Consider the following 6,820-nt stretch of genomic DNA (forward strand, 5'->3'; position numbering starts at 1 on the left):
TTTCACAAAAAAATTTTAAATTAAAACAATTGAGATTATTGCAATTGATTTAATTATAACCTTGCTTAGCCTAACCGTTTATTTATTTTTACTTGTTTTTCTATACTTTGAAATAACCTACAGCAGACAAAACACAAACTCACTATTTAATAAATAGTACACAATATAGTAATAGAATACGTAATTTGCAATAAGTAATATGCGAAATCCACATCTATCGACTGGTAGCTTTGCAATAGTGGAAATAACATTTAATTGTTTAATTAGTACGTAGACCATAACGAATTTATATTTTAACTAGCTGTTACCCGCGGGCTTCGCCCCGTTTGAGTTCATAAGTATTAATAAAACTAAATTGCCGTACCGGTTTGGGTGGCATTTCGAAAAGCTTTTCATGGTTACTTTAAAGAACTACATTGGACTTTATAAGCTTTCAGGGCAGCGCCCTAGTAGAGAATTAAAATACAAGATGACTATGTCCTTTAAGCCTGTGATTATGTTTCCTCTTTTTTATGAAAAAAAACTGCTCAATTGGTTAAGTAGTTTTCACGTTATTGACATACTCCAAACATTCATATCTATAATATTAGTTCCTTCCATCTAAGTCAATGACTTGATCAGTAATGCACTGATTTTATTAACACGCTAATCTGATTCCTAGATATTTCTTTGGGGAAATATCTGGAAATTGTTTTGGGAAATTTCTTTTGGAAAAAAACAAACACAAAACTATTTTATGAAAATTTTTGAAAAAAAAAGTTAATTATGAACATAAAAATAAAATCGCCCTATTCGCACAATACCACAAATTATTTATTAAATTAAAAACATAAACAATCCTAATTTGACAGTTCTCATTGTGTTTCACAGCTTGTTGCTGCTTAGTCCATTTGAATATTAGAGAATATTTTTTTAATATACCTAACCAACATTTTTTCGCAGTTGTGTGATTTCTGCACCAAATTATGTATATCAATTTGTACATCATTAATATACTTAAAGGTAAAAATCGAACAAATATTTTGATAACAGTATAGGGTTTCTGAAATAAACTATTCAAATTAGCTGTTGTCATACATTAAAAATATTGCTGCACTCTTTTGGTAAACCTTGTAACTTTATAATGCTATTGACCATCATAGAACCAACTTGTTTAACTAAAACAGCTATTAAGATTAATTCATTCCTTTTAAATATTAATACTCATAAGGTTAACATGGGAAACTCCAGAGCCACTGGGGCGGAGCCAGAAAGTCCAATCAGAATAAAAACTACTTAGTTTTCCTATTTAAAGCCTAAAGAACCAGTGTACCAAATTTCAGCCTCCTAGGTAAATGGGAAGTAGTTGAGTGATGAGTGAGTGAGTCAGTAAGTCAGTCAGTGAGGGCTTTCGATGTAATTCGTATAAGATTAATACTAACTTAAATATTTACGAATTCACTTATTCTTAAATTAACACAATGGTTATATGTTAGTTTGGATTAGCAGTTGAATAATATTTTGTGTAAATGTTCTTCTCAATATACTTAAAATTAATGTATGTGAATTTATATTCAATATGTATGTTGATTTTCTATTTGTTTGTGAAATAAAAATTATTAAATGTAATTGATAGTTGTATTTACGGGTGTACCATAAATATCCTTAAATATTACACAATGTTTCGATGATGTTTAACCCAGCACGTTCTGTGTAAATGTTATTTATGTAGTACTAATTATATCAAATGACATACTTGGAAAGTATACAACTACAAGGGTATTCACGTTTGATTTTCTAAAATACCAATCTCCATAATATGTTGCATACAGACTAACAAAAGTTACAAAATACACTTTTAAGATGGCCTCAATATTTCTACAAATGTTTGGATCAAACTTGAGGTTATCTTACTATAAACTAGCTGGACCAATGCTTGAAACATACATCAGAATTACATCGACAAAACAAGGCTGGTTATCACAACCACACAGTCGTCTTCCTTCTAAGCCTCTTATGTTCTTAGAAGCTCCTTCACTATTTATTTTCCAAGATATTTCAAAATGAAATATAATGTAAAGTTTCCTAATGCATTTTAAGTTGCATAAGCGATGTACCACTAGTCTACAGTGAAACCGTCCACCCATATTGATTTGTAGTTTTTTTTAGGTCTGAGTTACTCATTTTGTTTTTATGTAAACTTTACAATGATAACAAAAATTTCCAAGCATAACATAACCTTAAAACAGTATTACTGAATGGATCAATATTTCACAAACAAAACTTAACAAGGGTTACAGCTGCCACTTGTATCAGCTGGCCACAAAAAAGGCTTGGAGCACAAGGGGTACAGCTACCACTTGTACCAGTTGGCCTCCAAAGATTTAGTGAAAGACCACCGAAGCTTTAGTAGTGAAAACTTTTTTCCAACAGATGGGGTAACATAACTTCCTTTTTTCAAAGCTTAATAAAACGCATTGTATGATTCAGACAAACTTTATTTGGTTCGTAAATGTAAGTGCATTCCCAAAGTTTTGTTTTACGTAGTTTTGAAGAGTAAACCACGAAGGTGTTGTCCCCCATTCTAGATACATTGAGTATACCGAATTTTGGCGATTTCTAGTGTTTGCCATTACCCTTTAAAGCATAGCAGGCGTTATGTTGGCAATTTATTCCTGGATCTTGTTTTTTTTTATCTTGAAGGGCCCCTGGGCTGTCCACATAAACGCGGGACTTCAAAAACCCCATAGAAAAAGTCTCAAGAGGACAAATCGGGAGATTGAGCCAGACATTGCAAATCGCCCCTGATTCAAATAAGGCGTTTTGACAGTTCCTGCTCAATCACCATCTTTTATGGATGGAAAAATGTAGGTCATCATGGGGAATTCTCGTTACAGAACGATTGGAAAGTCCAATTGGAGACTCATGTTTGAGCGCACAAGACAAAAACACGCTTCTGTTTGAGCGCGTGTCTTGGTGTTTGCAACATTGAAGCTCTCACTGCCTCGATGTTCTCAGGTGAACTAATGGGACTCCAGTTTTTCGTTTTGTTGCACTTGCAGTTTGTCTAAACGTATTGAACCACATAACAATTGATTTGCGGTCCGGTACAAGGGCCAACGGGGCTAAATTAAACCGATTCTGAAAGGCGCGCTGGGTTGCGATCACTGAACATCCACTCAAAAAGTAGGTCTGAACGGCAAACACACGCATAATGACAACTAAACTGTGCGATGACAAAACTTTATAGCTTCGCATCTCGAACGATCAAAAAGCTCTTCGCTATGACATGAACAAACAAAATGGCGCACATTTAAAAAAAGGAAGTTATGCTGCCACACCCTGTAATTACTTGTACCCCTTGGCCACCAACATTTTATATACTTCAAAAACTAATTTCTGCACTTAACTTAAATTTAAAAAAAGTCACTTGTACCCTTGGCTTCTCACCCCCTCATATTTAGTTTACGGAATATTAATTATTTAATTCACAACCATCACGATAAGGCGTGGAGACGGTTTTATCGATTTAACAATTACTAGAACTCATATGAGCCTACCTTGGGAGCTAAGCAGACCGAAATCGCTCAAGGAGATCATTATCGGACCGATATTGAAGGGTTTGGTGCGATACCAATTACCCGAGCTCTAACTGTGCGAGGAATTCTCTCCACCGATGTTCAAATTAATGCCTCGCATAAAATGCTTTATAACGCAGTATCTGAATAAATAATAAACTATACAATATCATAGCAACATATTAAAAAATCATAAAATATACAATAGCGGAAACTAGTTAATTTTCCTTTAAAATATCAAATCGTTTCTTTCCTTTTTATAAATAAATATTTTTAATTCCTCGTAACTTAATTCTGAAACACGAATTTCAGGGTCTATTGACTCTGTAAACCAAACACTGCCCAGTAAACGTGGTTGAGAAAAACCAATTGAAACATGTGTTACATTCAACGCTTGGCCACTAGAAATGTTTGTATTTCAACGTTTTAGAGTTTGCGTAGTCTTAAGTAAATACTCAAATCTAGCTACACGTAAAACGTGAATTTTGAACAAATTAAATGTCAATTATGCTCTTGCCTTATCATCGTTATTTTATAATGGGTGAAGAATTTAAGAAAGTGAGAAATGTTCAGAAGTCATTAATTGACATCACTTATGTTAGACTTTAAAAAATGAAATCTTATTATGAAGTACTAGGACTCAAATGCCTTAAAAAACTCCCCAAGGAAATACTGTTGTTAAATAACAACATTTTCAAAAATAAAATTCTTCAGTGGCTGACTGTACACCCTTTTTATGGGCTGGGAGAATTGTTTAATGTTCACCCAAAGAAATCGTAATCTAGTCACTGCCTTTTCCCATAAGTTTTTCTTTTGTAAATAATGTTTTTCACTAAATTATATCTTGTATCTATTTTTTCTGTAAGTATACCGTAATCATCACTGTGCCATCTAAATGACCTTTGTATCTTATTTGATTTTTTTATAATGCCTGATTTGTTTATGTACTGTAATTTATCTTTGACTTGTATTTTTGCAGCATGTAATCAACTTTATTGACGTATCCAAATGCATGTACATGTCTAACGGAATAAAATATTGACTCCTGATTCTTGACTCATTGGGGGAAAATCAGAGATCCTAATGTTGAATTATTAAAAAAATTAATCCAAAACTTGTAGTGACTCTCAACGGATAATTACATCTTAACATCTTACATTTACACAAACTAAAAAATATGTATTCAACACCATAAGAGAAGTGGCCATAACAAAAACAGTTTTTTTTCTTTTATGACAAGTTTTAAGACGTATCTAAAATACATTTACCATTTAGAATATTCAAACTGATTCTTTTTATCACAAAGTACTAGTATTATTTTAGTTTTCTCTCATGCCTTGAAATAATTTAACTTGTAAATCACCAAAGGAGTGTCTCTCAATGTGTACAGAAGCATTGTACGAGACTCGTGCCACGGAATACAATTTTGTTAGTTCCAATCCTGGAAGCATGCCTCTTCTCTGGGCCAGGGAATTACTGTTAACACCTCTACTTATTGTTCAATTTGTTACGATGCTTCTTGAATATGAATTATGAATCATGATGCTCCTTGATGCTTAGAAAAGTGAGTGTTTCTTGTTGTTTAAATTAATTTGTTTAATGAACTGGCAAAATATTTGACAAAAATGTGTTACTTAAATCAGATGTTCATGCTCAAATAACGGTTAAAGAATATAATTACAATTTGAATAACTTCTTGATCAGCATCGTACGTGTTATTAAATTACCTGAAGAAAATGAAAATATTTACGTCTATTAACACTTGGGATTTACACTTATACTGTTGATTCACAATACGGTAAATACATATGAAAAGTAGTAAGTGAAAAGTAATTATGATCAGACCCAATAGGCGAATGACAAGAATCAAAATGGCGTCCCTTATATACAAGTTACTGTATGTGAGTCAACAGTATAAGTGTAAATATATTATTACAAGTGTTATTAGACGTACATATATTTTTTTTTTCACTTAAAATTTAGCCATCGATTCAAAATATTTCCGTTTTTATAGTTGCTGAATTTTCAAATCTTTAGGTCTAGATTATTTTGGAGGTCTATTGATGCAAGAAAATACACTACTCATGATGTAATTGATGTTCTGCAATACAGTATACAGTTTTCTAGATTTACAATTTTGATTTCAACTCCTTAACTAAAGCTTACATAGAGTTAGGTACCCTACTCTCCATACTCCACCATGCTGACAATTTTTTTCTAGAAAGAGTTTTTAAAACACCGTTTCCTGTCCAAAAACAGAGCACCGTGTGTCTAGAATCTAATACGTCAGTGCAAAGTTGTATAAAATTACATAAAACATGCGTAATAAATTCAGATATGTAAAAAAAATTGAATAACCTTACTTTAAAAAGCGACATCAAAACATTAAGGGCCGCTCCGGGATTTGAACCCGGGACCTCCTGCACCCAAAGCAGGAATCATACCCCTAGACCAAGCGGCCGATGTTAACATTAATAATAGAAGAAAACAAGTGTAACTGAAATAGATGTCAGTGAAAGTAAGGACTCGAGGGAGAGACGACGACTGAAACCACCAGCCTCTTCCTTGTCTTCACTTTCACTAGAAACTATTTCAGTTACACTTGTTTTCTTCTATTATTAATGTTAACATCGGCCGCTTGGTCTAGGGGTATGATTCCTGCTTTGGGTGCAGGAGGTCCCGGGTTCAAATCCCGGAGCGGCCCTTGATGTTTTATGTCGCTTTTTAAAGTAAAATTTTAGTTTAAAATGTAGCTATTTTTTTATTTTTTTATTTAGGTACTGAATCTTATTTTAATGATGTTGACAAAAAACATGTGTGAAGTACTACTAGTCCAGTCAATGAATGATCCAAAAGTAGGTGTAGAGTGCGTGAGCAGGTAACTAAGCGATTCCTTCAGAAACTTGTTCAGGGGGCTTAGGGTGTTAACATACCAAAAGTCCTGACTCCTAGGTGGTGAGCCAGAGGATGGAGGGGGGAAAAAGGGGGTGGGGAAAAGGTACGCATTTTGGGTTTTTTGATTATATCTTGAAAACTATCAACTTTTTGTATACTATAGTAAATTATAAAATTGAAGAAGATTAAATTTTCTACAAGAAAAGTATATAATGTGTTTATTTTGGTTCAACAGATTACGAGTTATAACTTATTTAATTGATATCTTATTAAAATACTCCTTCCATAAGAAATACATGTAAATTAGTATGCGAAATGGGGCGAATCCTATCCGCCCAAAGGAAATATAACTGATATTCTGGAATTAT

General features: G+C 33.2%; 2 non-coding genes across 2 annotated transcripts; one reads left to right on the forward strand and one right to left on the reverse strand.

Moving 5' to 3' along the window:
- Positions 1-5,946: 5,946 nt before the first annotated feature.
- On the reverse strand, positions 5,947-6,018 carry Trnap-ugg (transfer RNA proline (anticodon UGG)). Its single transcript has one exon. It is a non-coding gene; the product is annotated as a tRNA-Pro (tRNA).
- A 171-nt stretch (positions 6,019-6,189) lies between these two features.
- Positions 6,190-6,261, forward strand: Trnap-ugg (transfer RNA proline (anticodon UGG)). The gene has a single exon. It is a non-coding gene; the product is annotated as a tRNA-Pro (tRNA).
- The last annotated feature ends 559 nt before the right edge of the window (positions 6,262-6,820 follow it).

The sequence above is a fragment of the Macrosteles quadrilineatus genome, unplaced genomic scaffold (genome assembly GCF_028750875.1).
Source record: "Macrosteles quadrilineatus isolate MER2022 unplaced genomic scaffold, UCM_ALF_1.0 Scaffold_1__1_contigs__length_201487025, whole genome shotgun sequence".
NCBI lineage: Eukaryota > Metazoa > Arthropoda > Insecta > Hemiptera > Cicadellidae > Macrosteles > Macrosteles quadrilineatus.